Source organism: Passer domesticus, chromosome 6, assembly GCF_036417665.1.
Source record: "Passer domesticus isolate bPasDom1 chromosome 6, bPasDom1.hap1, whole genome shotgun sequence".
NCBI classification, from domain to species: domain Eukaryota; kingdom Metazoa; phylum Chordata; class Aves; order Passeriformes; family Passeridae; genus Passer; species Passer domesticus.
Genome location: NC_087479.1, coordinates 34,737,235 through 34,753,533, shown reverse-complemented (window position 1 = coordinate 34,753,533; position 16,299 = coordinate 34,737,235). Strand labels below are relative to the sequence as shown.

Below are 16,299 nucleotides of genomic sequence, written 5' to 3'. Positions count from 1 at the left end.
GAGATTCTTGGCTGCCCTTCTTCTCCTTCATGCAATTTTCTGTCTTTATAATCCAATCTCCTTTTCTACAATCACATAGCTTTCTCTGGAGCAATCTGTCATAACCATGTTTGCCAACTGGTTTCTCACCTGCATTCAATTCTGAGATTAGGACCACACTTCTTGCATCCACATGTCATCTCTTCAGGGTTAGCCTGAAGTATTTTTCCCTTCACATGCATTGATTATTACAAATTACATGCATGATAGGACAGATGCTTTTTCCTCACCAGTTATACACAACCTTTCAGCAGTACTATTTCAAGCCAAGTCCACTGTCCCCCTGCCTAAAGACATGGGTAAGGAATCAATATTATCAGATCTTAATTCTGAAATGGCATCACAGCCATTTAGTCTGTAGAGTTCCTCAACTTACACAGCTATCAGAAAAACAGATGTCTAAGTGTCAATCACGAATTCTTTCCCATCCAACTAAAGATGGAACAGATTTTTTAAAAAGTGCTGTTGGACTGTGCACAACTGAAAATGTCTGGTGGAGTGTAGGAATTTGCTGCAATAACTTGCTCTTTAAGCAAGTCCTTTTTTGGACTTGAATCTACAGAGCCTTGAAGATGTAAGTGCTACCTAATATTTCTCAAGAACTGGGCTTTTGGGACTAGGGAGGGCCAAGCAGAAACTTCTATGAGAGCCTTTGAGCAACAATAATGTTAAGTATTGCATAAGCCACAGCTGACGGTGTTGGAAGCTGTTTTCCTTTCCTCATCTAAACTATGCAGTGGGTGGTTAACAGCAAGCTTGCACACAAGCTAAGAACAGAGTTTTGGAAACATGTGGCTAAGGGAATCTGGGGGCCTGACCAGCTCTGTCCAACTCCTGTTTTTTCTCATACCACAAAAGATTCCTCTCAGGCTTCATGGCACATCCAGACTGCCTTATTTTGATGCAGTGCTTCTGACCTTGAGCTCCATCTCAGACAGGCAGTCTTAACCTTGTGTCAGACCCTTTGTAAACTTAAGTATTCTCCAAATGTTTTGGTGTGCATCAGGATGTTGCCTCTACATAATCTAAATAACACCAGCTGAGAGGAATTGCCCCTGAGCAATATCCCCATCAGCCTCTCTCTTGTGACTGAAGTGCTATGCCAGCCATTACTTGAAGTGCCACAGGCCTAATCTTGTAACTCAAACAGCCATTTTCTTTGCCAACAGGTCTGCTTCAGTTTGCTGGTGTTGGCTGCTGTGATCTGCCTTAGGAAAGCAGACTGAAGCTAGGAGATCTTAGAGCTGACTGAGCACTTGGATTCATCTTCCCAATGTGTTTCCTATATGGGTCATTACACCCCTTCTTTAACTACTTCTAGAATGGGGGTGTTTATTATATACGTATGTCTCCATAGGTTGCAGTGCACAATATAAAATATTTTTTAATTTACTCTGTGTGTAGGAGTAAATGTGATTTAGGTTACACAAGGCTCTCTCACCTTTCTTCAGTTTTGTTTTATCTAAGGCAAACATTTGCTAAATTGACCGAGATGATAGTTGAGTGTGTCTCTTGATGGGTAGTTAAAACAGCAGCTGCTTGGGTTTGTGTCCTGGGATGACTGTGCATATGGGAAGGAAACCTCTCTGCTGGCAGCTGGGAAGGTTCTGTGGGTACTTACTACCTGTGTCTACCTTTATACCCAGGTACCTGGTGGACGTGTCTAAGCTTTTCAATTCTGGCAGAGGACCAGAAAAGCAGCAGGACTTGTCTAGAAATGTTTGGTAACCCTGGAGCAGAGTCCTTATCTTAATCACCCTTCCCTAGCCAGAGATGAGTCAGAAGTGCACAAATTCTTGGCATTCTGCTCTGTGTCAGTCTGACACCAGTCTCCTGTCCCTCAAAGACCTCATTTATCTGCACTTATAGTTGGGTCCCTACCTTTGGCTTTTAATACAGCTCAGTGGATGTTCCATATATTTGTTCAGTGACAGGCATGAACAAGGTATTCATCTGGGTCCTGGCATCAAGCTGGAGTTTGAGGGAAATATAAATTCACAGTTAAAAGGACAGGCAAAACACATGGGTTTGAACATGAAAGGTGTGCAAGATTCTTCACCAGCTATGCTAAAGTGTGGATTAATTTTATCCTCATGACATGCTGGGAAAAGTCAACATTTCATCTCCCTGAAAGACACCATATGGCCTGGCTAGTTTTCTTCCTTTCTAGAAGGAAGGGTTTTGGCAAACACAGTGCTGCTGCAGCTGGCAACAGTGCTTAAAATAACACCAAGGCTCCAGCTCACATTGGTAGCCTTTGGCAGCTGCACTGTGTATTGCCAGGAAGAAACTGTTTGCATCCTCAAACTGCAGGGGATGTTCCTACTGGTGCAGAAATATTATTCATTGCTAAATGCTTTGTGCTGTGACAGGGTGATAGGGAAGTGGATTTATTGTAAAAAAAGCAACCCAAGGTATAGACAGCAAGTTCATGCTGCTGTGAGGCTGGATGACTCAGGATGTGATGGTCTGTGTCCTGCTTAAGAACTTGAAGGACAAAACTTGCTGCAATGACTGTTTCATTTCAGCACTTTAATGCCCGAGAAAGTTTACCACATCTGCATCTCAGTGACAGGTCAAAAATAAGTTTCTTTTATTGCATGAGCATTGGACAACAGGGCAAAGAAACCTTGCTCAGAAAGGTCACTGGATTTGATTTGCTTCATGTCCTGTGGTAGCCAGCAGCCATGCAGTCCCTTGCTGTAGAGTTTTTCATTCCCCTTATCAGTCACAACACCGAAGCCACTACCACACTCAAGACCTGTTGTACACCTGAAGGAACTCTGTCATTACAAGCAGGGCATTGCACAGACCTGCTCCCAGCCCAGCCATGCAATGGTTTGGCAAGCTATGGTTAGCACACACACTCCTCAGTTTTCCTTCTTGTGAGAAGAGGGCTCCTGCTCATTCCCAGGAGGCTCATGAGGACAGACACCTCCTTGCGGGAGTAGAGGACATTTGGAATGAAGCCCTTCCCTTTGCTGGTCGTGGATTTGAGCTGGTTGGTTTCAATTACAGCTGATTAGATGCTCTTTTTGCTGCTAGTTGCCTCTCTCCCAGGCAGAACAGGAGGACAATGCCCAGAGAGGCTGAGGACACCTATTCCAGGGCTGAAAGCTTCTTGTCTCCAAGACTGTGCATTAACTCCAAACAGCAGCACAATGTGAATGTGAGCAGCACCTTACATAACCTTTCTGGAGCTTGTATTGGCAGACCTGGGAACACATGTGTACTTTCTCTCCCATTTTATTGTTTTAGTTATATTCCTTGTCCCAGTACCTCATCTTTAAGAATACTCAGCCTTTTTTTGAAAATAGATTGCAGGTTTCTTACATGATTACTAGGCAAGAAGCAGTGGTGATGTGGCACACTTGGTGCCAGTTCAGAGCAGATGAAGGGGAAGTGGGAAGAACCACACCAGTGCTAAAAAACACAAGGGTCCCCATGGGGGTGTCACAATTCCCTTTCCATTCAACACCCCTTGTCACTCATCCAAGATAGCTGGCAGAAAAGCAGGGCTGTGCACAAGGTGTTAGGCCAAGTAGCTCTCAGGGGATTTGGGCAGGACAATGATCATCACTCTGGACACTGTGCAGAGTGAGGGAGAGGTTTGGGCTCTTCAAAGGGCACACATCTCCATCCGGGCAGATAACAGCTGAGAATATAAACATGCCTGTGTCCTGATGTCTCTGGCTGATAGAGAGTTGCTGATTGTTTTCCTGTCAGGATCCACATGCCTCTTTGGCAGCTGAAAGATAAAAGGGCTTCTGTGGGTGGAAAGGAAAACATCCAGAGCTCCCATCTGGGTTCTGCAGCCTGAACCACAGTGAAGCAGAGCCCTGCAGAGAAGAGATGATGCTATAAAGGATCTGTGGGATGGATCAGCTGAGCTCTGTCAGGCTGGATGGGGAGCTGTGGGTCTGTGGGAAGCAGGTGTGCGCTATGTTCTTGCCCCTTGCTGCCCTCCCCTTGTCCGGCACGCTGCTTGTGCAGAAACCACATTTCACCGAGGGCTTGAATTTTACAGCAGGCATTCAGTGGCTTCACAGCATGTTGTTAGTGCCTTCAAAAGCTGCAAAATGACAGCTTTCTCAGGAGCCTCTGGGCTTTCAGTGTTTTTTGCCAAGCAGCCTTACACATAAGTCAGGAGTAAGTAGTCAGATATAAGGATGCCTGCACACATCCAAGTCTGCTGACTGAGCACCATGAAACCCTGTCTCCTGTTGGTAACTCTGGGAGCAATGACCCCCACATATCCTTCCTTTCCTCCTGCTGCCATTCTGTTTCCCAGTTCCCACCTGATCCTCTTGGAAGCATTTCCAGAGCCTCATCTGCCAGCACTCAGTTTTGCAGCTTATGTAGCTGTGCCTTTTTCTGTATTTTCGAGTGGATGAGATACTGATTGGTGTAGAGCACATCTATTTCTAGCAGAGCTGACTTTTTGCATTTATAGGTGCCAACCACAGGCTAGTAACAAGGTACAAAATAATGCAAGGTGAGTGAATGACCACCACAGAACTGAGCTTAGCTTGTGCTACTGCTTGCATTTAATTCTGTAATCACATCTCAGATTTTTTCTCCATTTTCTGTCTATCAAGGCTCATCAACCATTTGTCATTTTTGTCCCAGGTACAGGCTAAGGCTTGTGCTGATTTTATCTGGCAGTGAAATTCATGATTGAAGTACAAATTATGTGCTTCCACCTCCCCAAAATATCTTCCTGGCACTTCTGGTTTCTGTAAGTTGTTCATTGGCTAAATTACTCCAGTGAACTGTGAATTGTGTTTTCCACATCTGGTAGGTGGTTATAGCCATAGCACATCTAAAAACCAGCAATTTTTACTTTCTCTATATTCAAGGAGAGAGACAGAGAAGTGAAGTGCTAGTACACACCAGCACAAGGTAGGGCCTCTGCCTCTGCAAGGCTGTGCAGCACATCCTCACTCCCGGCCGTGGGTAGGAGTGAAGGAACTTGCGGAAGCAAAGCCAAGCCACATACTGAAGGATGAGAGGTAACTGAGGTGCTGCAGGCAGGACATCTGAGAGGCAGCAGTAAGGACATGAAACCACAGCAGTGGTTTCTGTGGCTGTGACCTCCTTTCTGGCCACGTGGCCTGAGGATAACAGCACTTTGCAGCTACACAGAGTGATTGTGTGGCAGGCATTTCTACATGTTTGTTCCCTTTCTTTTAACTACAGTACAGGGGAAATGATCATTGCCTCGCTGTATTTCCTGTTAGAACTGCTTTCCTAACATCCACTACAGATGTCTCTGGCTGCAATTTAAATGAGTGCACATAACAGCCAAAAAGGAGGGTGTCTTGGTTTGAGAGACAGCTGTGTGCTAAAGAAGGCAGGAACCACTCTTGGAATGGAAAAAATATGACCCCCTTCCCTCTGAATTATTACAACTTTGAAATTAAGGGGCTTTTGGGCAATGACAGGGGAAAATGAATAACAGTTCTTTATTAGTGTGTATGACAAGGCAAGCAGACAGAACCAGAGCCCAGCCCAAGCACAGGCTGCTGTCGGCGCGGGCGCTTCCCTCCCGTGCGGTCCCGCTCACGGCCGGCAGGGGCGCCGCTGGCTCCGGGCCGGGCAGCGCGGGGCCGTCAGTCCCCCGCGCCTGCAGGGGGCGCTGTGGCGCGAGCCCAGCTCCCTCACGCGGTAATGGCCAAGTGGGATGTCGGAGGAACCTCGGAGCAGCGGCTGGAACGGCGGGGAGGAACAGACCCCGGTGTGGCAAGAGAAATGTATCAGAAACTCCACAGCTGTGGCAGGAGCCGCAGGGTGTCCTGGCAGGCACGGGGTGAAGGGTTCCAGTGTAGCAAAAAAGCCGGAGCAGTGGCAGAGAAAGGGCAGGCCTGGGTGGTGGCAGCCGGGCTCCCGAAGGCAGCTGGGATAGGATCCTTTGGAAGGGTTTCCCCTGAGGCACCCGAGCAGGTGGTGAGGGTGCTTTCCAGTGAGGTAGGATGCTAATGAGGTTCAATGGCTGCTGTTACAAGCAAAGGTGCACCCACAGTAAGGAAGAAGCAGTAGAGGGCTGGGCTCCGGTGCTGGCAGTGAAATCTCCCCGCAGTAAACAACAGCTCGATTGTTCTCCTCCAATGCCCACAGTGAGAGAGTGAGCCCCGCACCGCCTGGCCAAAATCTCATCCCACACCCCCTGGCTAAAATCTCATCCTATCTCTGCCCTTCCAAAGAGAAAACCACCCAGGTAAGAGAGTGGCCAGCTGCACCCTTCCCTCACCTTGGCCATTTCTTTTATCTCTCTAAGTATCAATTGTTATTGTCTCTTTGCAAATGGGAGAAAATTCACACCCCAACCCCTCCACCCCCACACACCAAAAAAAAAAAAAAGGGAGAAATCCTAATCCCACGGAAGGAAAATTTATAAGAAGGATGAGTTGAGGATGGAGAAAGGAAGAAGGAGATGGGTAGAATTGCCAATTTACATGTTAAAAGTGGTGTGATTAAGGGGCACGGGAAGTGTGGAGAACCTTTTTTTGAGTGCACTTAGTACCTTAAATCCAGGTCTTCATGGATCATTCAACAGTTTGGAAACTGAGGCAAAAGGAGGTTAAAAAAAAATCTTTCCAGATGTGTAAACTCTAAGCGGAACTGGAAGTAGATCCTAGGAGTCCTGCCTCTTAATTCCCTTCTCTGGCCACAGCTCTCTTTGATTTTCTGCAAGTGTTTTTCACTGTAGCTGTACATTAGCTTGCTCTCTTGGACAATTGCATTCAGCTGTTAGCAAGGATAATAATATTAAAACAAAATGGCTGAATGTCTCTAGAGGTCTACAGAGCTCTAATAAGAGCAGCACTAACAGGAAAGAGATGAATACAGCACAAGAATGAGCCTTTTAATGGCCCATTAAGAAGAAAAATTGCATAAAGAAGTTGAGGCTATTTTTTTCATTTTGATAATTGTTTCCTAAGATATTATGTTGCATTCTACGCAGAGGATCAGTCAAATGTTTTGTTGAGTTTTGCAGGCTTTAGCTAATAAAGGAAGGTTACTGGTGTGTGAATTCATAATGTTAAAGCATTTCTCTTGATCAAAACTTAAAACACACAGTGAGTGTCAGCATCCCTCAGCAGTGGGGTATGTTACACAAAGCGTTGCTCAGCAGCAGTGCTGAGCCCACACAGTCCAAGCCATGGGTCCCCTTATGCATGCCACCAGAGATGATCCCTGAGCTGTGTTTCTGTCTGCTGACCTGTTGGGGTGGCAGGGTCTCCCAGCCCTTCAGATAAATGCATCAGGCTTCCTGAGTCTCCCAGGTGCAGGGATGCAGGCAGGTGCTGACAATCAGTGGCAGACAGTGGTTATCAGCCACACAATCCAGCAGGCAGGACAAGCATCATTAACACCAGTGAGTCCTGAGGGGAACCAGATCATTTGGGCATCAGAGCACATGGGGTCTTTGCTGCTTCTACTTTTCACTCTATGTGCTAATACTTTTTAATCCCTGTTCCCATTCTGGTCATATAAAAACAAATAAGTCTTAATGACAGTCTTCTTTCCTCCCATTTTGCCCCTTATTTTGCTGACATTTCAGGGGGACAATCCTCAGCTTACAGGAGATGCCTCTGCAGAAGTCAGTATTGGTAGCCCTGCATCAGTGGGTATGGAGACAGTGAGGCGTGTTGGGAGGTTGCCATAGGATGTATACGGAGAGAATATAGAAAGTCTAAAACTTTGCTGGGAAAGAACTGTCATTTTCCCTTTTAGTGCCCTCCAGAAGGCCACCTATATGCCTCTCATCCTCTTCGTGCTACAGGATAGCCTTTTGTTTGATGAGATCTTGACAAACCTGGGCTCAAAGTGTCCTTCTCAGGGCAGGTACAAGTCCTTCAGTGTATGCTACTGGGTACTTCTTACAGTAGCGTGTTGTGCTGGTGTCCTGGGGTCAGCACCCAGAACCTCTTCTGAATAAGCACTACTTTCAATAACTTAGGTAGAGCTAATGAGATTGGATATTCTGGGAGGTAAGGAGCTATCTAGCTGGGCATCTCAAATGCCCATTGCAAATACAGGCTGGGCACATATTTCAATTGAGAACATCTTCCTTCCTGAGGATTTTATGTGGTTGTTATCAGAGCTGCATAAAGGACAAAGTAGGGAAACACCAGCCTTTGAGGGGAGGGGAAAAGTATGCAGATGTGAAATCTCTAAGATACAGAAAAGGTGAGGAATTGATGACATCAGGTTTGGTGAAACTAAGTGTGATTGAATGTTTTGACTCCGTGCAATATTTACCACTTGCAGTACTTTGTCCCAGATATAGGCCATGGTCTGGAGTTCTTCACAGGCATTTCAGAATACAGTTTCTGTGAAAGATGCCATCCTAAATAAAGCTGTATTGATCCAAAGAAAAGGAATAAACTTTACATGACATGAAAGAGAGAAAGGAAATGCTGGTTGAGAATCGGGACCTCAGAAAACAATTTGAGGCTGGAAATAGAGTTACCTGTGGATTAACATCAAATGCGAACATAAAAACAAAAATGGCAAAATAACTTCTGGTGGGGAAAGGAACAGAACTTTCCTTATAATTAAAGGAAGAAAAGTCCTGGTGCTTTCTCTACCCTTAGGACCCAGCATAGCAACTAAAGGATGTGAATGATGGAGGAGACATGAAGTCCCAAGCTGTCATTGTATGTTACTGTCCTCCACTGAGGGGGAAATGAGTGAGGGGACAGGAGCCCAGGGAACTAGAGGTGCTTTTGCCTTTGTGCGTAAAATATCCTGGAATTGCCCTTACCCTGGGAGTTTGATGCTCTTCCACTCATTTCACTTTGTGAAGTACCAGGTGTTCCTAACAGCTACTTGGTGCTAATTTCTTAGTCCCATTTAATGGCCCTCGATTGGCATTGTGGGCTGAATACATCTTTCTCATACCCAGTCTTTGCTGTTCTAGCTCCAGTGGCAGACAAGGAAAGGAAAGTAATTTCTGACCTCCCCTAAGGTAGGTGATACAGATGACATACTCTCCTGTCCAGGTAAGAAGAGGCAAGTCAAGACCTTGACACAACTTTAAATTCCTTCTCTCCTTATGCTCCTGCCCTTCCTACCTAAGTGTGCTCAAGATAAATGATGTTCTGGGCATCACTCCAATTAACAACCTCTTTGTACCAAAGAACAGCAAAATGTATAAGCTTTCACATGCAAGTCATATTGCCTGGGGTAACACTGAGAGCATTGGGAATAGCTGAGCTGATGAAGAATAGCCAAGGAAGGATGTGATTTGCTGAGCTGACACCAGGGATCTCTTGGTGTCAGGGGGTCACCTATGTCAAAAGAAAAGTTGATGAAGTTAATCTGCATGAGGGGAAGTCTGATGTAGAATTAAAATCTGTTTCAGTGAGGGAGAAAACAGCCAGGGAAGGGCTGGAATAGCTACGCACTGAGCTTCAGAGACTATTATTCAACAATCTCCTTTGGCAAGTGGGATACAGTTGAGGGGAATATAAAATACCCCTAAAGTGTGTATGTGCCTGTGCATTCATGTCCTTTCTTACACATGCACCCAAATATGTGTGATCTGGGAGAGGCACCCAAACCCTGCTCAGAAGAGGACATCCATTCTTTGTAGTTTCCAAGAGGGTGTTACAGCTGGCATTGCAGCAGTCACTGGAGTACAGCACAGAACAACTGTGATGTGCTTCTCAGCATCATGAAATCAGGAATTTAAAACCAAAACATCTCCTCACTCCTAATGATCTTAGCACTTCTACTAACATTTGCTTGTTATTGAATATAGTTCTAAAAAAGGCATTTTACTTGTGCTGAATTACCTGCAGTTCCAAGGAATATCTGGTTTTAGGCTGTAAAACTTGATTTAGATTAAACGCGGTGACAAATGAGAAAAATAGAAGTAAAATATTTACTGCTGTCTGATGCAGAGGCATCTCCTGTAAGCTGGACCATACTGCAGTAGATTGCTTTCATGAGATGGCAGGTCCTCCTATAGCTGAGTGCAGAGAGGATATGATACAAGCTAAGACAAATTCACCACATCTCCCTTGCTCCTGCTAAGTCAGTAGGGTTCAGGCTAAGCATGAAATAAAAACTGCTGTCTATTTTTGTGTTCAACTGTGGATATAATACAGAGCATGAAATCTGGGAAGGAGGTTACAAACCTGATAGAAAGCCCAAGGTACCCTTCCCTGTAAGAAGTACTCAAGCAGTGGAAGGAGAGCTTGAAGGCTTTTGCTTTAGAAAGGAAAGGGCTTTGGCACTATAGGCAAAATGTGCAAGGGGCCCAAAACATTTCTGTATGAATGAAGGGTGCTCTGAGAAGGAACATGTCAGGCTTTCTGCCCTAAAGGCTGTGGGCTGCAGTATTTCAGGGAGCACAACCAAGCTATGATCAAACATATTCCTTTTATTGCAACAGATCACAAGATGGTTTTTAGCAGACATTCAATTATTGCACAAAATAGATGGTTGAGCATAACGGGAAGGTTCTTTTTTTAGACAAAGCTACTCTGCCTTGGAACTCCTGTAATCAGAGAACATATTTGTAGCAGCTGGCTACTCCTGCCTCTGCAGGCTTTTTGAATCTACATCAGGCTTTCAAAGGTACAGGTTTATTGAAGTGTGTCTGAGATACTGGACTCTAATGTGAGACTAAAGTATGTAAGGTATTGATCAGTGCAGGTAAATAATAAATAGTGCCTTTCCAATGCTGTCACCTTCTTAAGAGTAGCACTAAAATAATGGTGTTCCTTTCTTTCTAAATTTATTGTCCATCAGTGACTGCCAGGTGAAATCCATTGGTTATACAAGGAGTGACAATTTTCACTCCCACTACCCCTTCCTCCTTGCCCCCTGCTACTCCAGCTTCCGCTGCCAGCTCTGGGCTCTCTGCCCTGGGAGCAGCCACCATCCTGGGGACTTCTCTCCAGTGCTGGAGCTGCCACAGTAGAGCAGCACACCCTCTGTTGCTCTTGACACTTCGCACTTTGGCACAGTCTGTGCGCTTGTCAGTCACTTTCAGGCTTCTCTTAAAATTTGGCAGTGGCTCTTTTTCCCATGCTGAAGCCTCTGATTCAGGGAGCCATGTCCCTGTGCTTTGAAGGTCACACTGGGATTGCCTGCCTGTGCTGCTCCAAGGGGCTCATCTGCTAACCCATCTCTGCCCTGGAAGAAGAACCCTGTTTTCTATGGTTAGAAAAATGAAAGAATTAACCTTTTCTTGGTAATTCAGTTTTGTGCACCTTCCTTTCTTCAGATATGTAGTTGGGACACGGGGGATGTCCAAAAGCTTCATGTCCCATAAAATGGCCCATTAACTTCACGACAAACCTCCAGGGATATGGCAAATCCATGACTAAATGCAAGTAGGCATCAGGATGAACAAGTACAATGACAGTGCTAAGCAAGGCAGATGAATGTTGATCCAAGAAAGCAAGGGACCTGCAAGGTTCCTGTGTTAAACAGTGAGGTGTTTTAAGTAAAAGTCTCCAAAAAGAAGTGACTGAAAGAGAACTAATGCAAAATCTTTCCAGTGATGGAAAATACAGAGGTTCTTGAATTTACTCTATTGTTTGTGGAATTCAGCAGTAGAAACTGGTGTAGAGTTTGCATGGAATTGAAGTAAAAAGATGTTTAAAGTTTCTCCTGCAAGCCAAATCAAACCAGATTATTCATTATAGTTATCATGCAAGTATATATGTGTGTGTGTGTGTGTGTGTGCCTATCTCAGAACATACTGATAATATCTGGAATGTTAACATGAAAAAATATCATTGCAAAAGAAACCTCACTGCAAAGTCAATGTTTGTGTTCAACCTGAAATATTTTGCTCTGCTGATAGACCCAACATGGGCTGAGTAGGCAGTTCCACAGCTGCTACTCCATGTCTGCATAGCTTCAGTTGTGCCACAACATAGGTACAAAATGTCTCATCTGCAGCCATCCTGAAAGACAGGTTGGGAAGTTAACTTGGGTTCAAGTGTCAAGGAAATAAAACCATCACTGTTTTCTGAGGCAGGGGCATTACAGGCAATGGTGTGATAAGATAATTTTCTGTTGTCTCAAAGGTGACTATAAAAATGCTATCAGAGGGTTTCTGGCTTACTCTTTCTCACTTTGTATCTCAGGAGGTGAAAAGTTGTTCAATCTGTCTCTGTCATCAACAATACAATTTCTGCTGGAAATTGTCACATTTGGTCACATTTCTTATGTGACCATATAATGGAGCTAAATCAGGATGTTGGAGATCTAAGAGTCAATTTACTGTGTTACAGACTCTACTTCTGTTTATTGCTACTGTACTGATTCCTCCAAGTAGAATCTCATCGAGGGTTGTTTGGATTTTTTCCTATTTAAACACATACACAGGTAAGAGTAAATGGAATGGATTTTCATCCTGCTGAGTAAACCCATGCCTGCAGAAGGGCCTTTTCTTTCTCTTATATCTAATCCTTTCCTTTGGCAAAGTAAATAATGAGACACTTCTACAGATCTGATTAGGCCCTGAGACCCTTTTTAAACGACAGAAGATCAATACCATTACTAGATCCATTAAACAGTTCTTCACACTTCAGCTGTGCTCTCTAGGATATATGAGAAGGAACAGAAGGGTATTTTGGCTGTTATATAGGAAACGCATGATAAAGCCTCTTCTCGTGTTCTACTTTCTCTCCCTGGCTCCAAGCCATCCATATCTTCCTAGCTCCCCATCCCTTGGATCTGGCTCACAGGTCAGAAATAGCCAGACACCTGGGATACAGGAGGGATTTTGTCTTTCAGTCTCCCATGCCAGGCTTGAATCTGTCAGTAGTATCTGGAAGTTCTGGTTGTTTGTTTAATTCTGATGACAAATTGGCTGAAGTAGGTCTCAGTTTCTGGTTTAGTTTTTGATTTAGTGCCTGGTTTTTTTGCTGATGCTCCAGCCTTCTGGTCATCTTCATGGTCCTCCTCTGGATCTACTCCAAGACATCCATGTCCTTCTTATACTGGGGACTCCAGAGCTGGATGCAGTACTCTAGGTGGGGTAGTAAAGAAAGCAGAGTAGAGAGGAATTCATTTTCTTCCCAAGCCTAGGCAGAGAAAGCTTTTCCTGTGTGATTTGATGAAAAACAGAGACAGCTCTAAAGCTCCCACACTGCAGGCTGGGCTCTGTGAATCCTGCTATCTTTCTTCAAGCAGCAATCTGAGGCACAGAATCTCCTTCCAATTTTTTTAACTTGCTGCAGAAAGTTTTGATGTCCAAACATCTGTGGGGAATTAGCAGCTCTGCCCATTCCTTCTGTCAAGAAAACCAGTATAGATGTGACAAGATAGTGCCTCCCTGTCAGCAGTAATTACTACTTCTAGAACCTTATCAGTAATGGTTGAGTACTAAAAAACTGGGAATACTGAATCCTCTTTCTCCACCAGAAATGGTCCCTCCAAATGAGGCAGCCCTCAAAAGGCAATCTCAAAAATTAAAGGCAAAGTGACACAATCATTCAGAAAATGAAGTATGCAACCCAACACGCATCTGTGCTTGTCCATGCTCTGATGTCACCAGCAACCAACCTGAGAGCTCCATCTGCATCCTGCTCTCCTCAACCACTCTGTAATTATGTCTCATTATACATCATTTTTGTTCAACAACTTGCTGGCTGTTTTTCACATCAAATGAATTATTCAGCAGCAGACTCTGTTCTTAATCCTAACAACAGCAGCAGTAATACTTCATGCTCATAGGGTCCTTTCAAAAGTGTGCTGGAACTGTTATTTGTTGAGTTCTTCCATGCTCTGCAACAGAAGATGGGGCATGTTCAATGAAGTAAGAAGTGAGGCTCTCACAAGCTCTCTGACATGGGCTAAGTGAGAGTGCAGAACTAGGGAACAAGTCCAGCCTCTACTACCCTACATAACTTTTCTTCCCCTCTGATCCACTTTCAACGCTGTACCAAATCTGCCAGATCCTCAGCTAGTCTAATTAGCATTATTTCCTTCAATGCCTTGAGGAGATACCGATATTTGTTTCTTACATGTTGATTAAAGACAGAAGCACTGGAATCTGTGCATTCCAACCCATGACCTACCAAGCCAAGTCCTTAGCTGCACACACTTTCTCTTGCTAGGAAAGAGCAAACAGCAAATCAGACATTCAGAATGTCTTTCTGGATGTCACTGAGTGACTCACGACCCATAAGTAAAGAATAAAAAATTATAAAGAGAAGCCAAGCCATAATCTTTGCTGAAATCAGTGCAAACTTCCATTAACTTCCATTAGTATTTTCTTCCTTTTTTCTTATTTTTTTTTTTCTCCATCTTTCATCCTCAGTTTTCATTTCTGTTGAGCATCACCTGGCTTTCTGTTCATGGTCAGGTGCATGAGCTGCTAAAAACCCAAGACACACAGAAGATTTGGAAATTCAAATCTGTGGGCTGCACTGCCTGTGACCTTTGCTTAGAAGGTTTTGAAAGAAACATGAATCTTCTGCCTGACTGGGATATGTTGGGGAAAGGGCTTGCAAGGTGTGGTGAATAACACTTGATTTTTGTGCCATTGGTTCTTCAATGTTCCAGTCTCGCTCAGGCATTATTAATCCTGCTTATTTTGGAAGATCTGAATGTGGCTGACTCTGCAACTTAATTTAGAGGAGCGAGGAGTTGCTTTGCATGATGAAAGACACTGTGAGTGATGATCCCAACAGCCTGTGACTCTCAGCTCTAAGTGTTTTTCGTAGCTGCTAAAAGCACTGCTGAGCTTGTGCAGCAGAACTTGTTAACAATGGTACAGAAGTGGAACAGGTATATTGATTTTTCCCCACCCAAAACCTGGTACTTTATGCTGAATCTTACTTTTGCTTCTTAAAATTTGGCCACATGCATCCTTTAAAAAGCAGAGATGCAGATCTGTTCTTTCAATGGAAAAGGAATTGTGATGTCTGATTTTGCAGAATCTGACTGTTTCTCAGTCACATGGGATGCAATTCAGTAAGGAATATTGGCTGCAGAAATACAAAAGGACATGACAACAACATAGAAGAAAAACTGGAGTGAGTCAAAGCAGTCTGGGGTGAGACTTGAATGTGAGTCAATAATGTCTTGATAGTACAGCAGATATGGAAGGTGGCCTATCATATATCAGAAATTATTATCTGAGAAAATGCTTCCACTCTGTCTTGTGCAGGAAGGCCAGAGCTAGAGAATTGTCCTGCTTTCAGCACTGCACTCCAATAAACATGTAAACTACCTGGAAGAACTCCAGAGGAGAATGAGTAGAACAAGCAAGGAGCCAAAAAACTTGCTGAGTGTAAGAAATCTTGATGAAAGCTGAAAGATCAGTCCTAGAGAAGAACCTTTCACAAACATAATGACTTACTGGAAAGACAGAGACTTTTTGATAATCTCTGCTGCAGCTGAAACAAGAAGTAATTAGTTTAAATCACTGCAAAGAAGACAATTAAGGCTGTAGTAAGAAGTCTCTTAACTTTTCATCTATGAAGGCAATGATATTCTGTCATAGGAGGCTTTTGAGAACAGGTTAGATAAACTAAACTCAGGAGCTGTTTAACTTGATCTGACCTAATTGCCTTAAGGTAATGGGGTGATGTACATGCTCTCTTGAGGATCTTTTCAAGTCCTATTTTCAGAGCTGGTACTTCCTCAGATTTATAGTATGAGATGACATGGCTTGGTTTGGCTTGCTCATTATGAACAGAGCTGTGAAGTCCCTGCAGGGACTTTGTGTTTATACTGCTGCTGAGTGAAAAGAAGAGATCTTATCTTTTATTAGACAGCCATCTTTCATTAGTGAAGTGAGTCCCACTGACATCACAAAGATGTAAACATCTGGGATCCCTAGAACTCCACATCAGTCTGTAGACTAACAACAGGTGAAGTGGGACATGGCTGTCCCAGAACACAGAAAATAAGAAGGATATCTCTCAAGAACAGCATATGTCTTAGAAGGAGATTCATTGAGAAGAAAAATGAAGCTCATGTTATAATCAGAACCAGTACTGTTGCTACTGTGGGGTACTTCATTTTTCTGTTGATTTGAATTTTGACTGTGTGTCATGGTTTAACCCCAGCCAGCAGCCAAGCCCCATGCAGCCGCTCGCTCACTCCCCCATCAGCAGGATTGGGAAGAGATTTGGAAGGGTAAAAGATAGAAAACCCCTGGACTGAGATAAAGACAGTTTAATAGGGAAAGCAGAAGCTGTTCACACAAGCAGAGCATAACAGGGAATTAACTGAGTGCTTGCTGTGGGCAGGCAGGTGTTCAGCCATCTCCAGGAGGGA

The 16,299-nt window shown here is 44.1% G+C and overlaps 1 protein-coding gene across 9 annotated transcripts in view; it reads left to right on the top strand.

The window, feature by feature from the left end:
- The window catches only part of MAP3K9 (mitogen-activated protein kinase kinase kinase 9), a 140,781-nt gene that overhangs the window by 64,851 nt on the left and 59,631 nt on the right, over positions 1–16,299 (top strand). For 4 of the 9 annotated variants that reach the window (XR_010364626.1, XR_010364625.1, XR_010364620.1 and 1 more), the window contains exon 14: positions 8,966–9,013. The exons of the other annotated variants lie outside the window; for them this stretch is intronic. The gene's annotated coding sequence lies outside the window, so the exon portion shown is untranslated. The remainder of the gene's footprint in view (positions 1–8,965; positions 9,014–16,299) is intronic. 9 annotated transcript variants of the gene reach the window in all.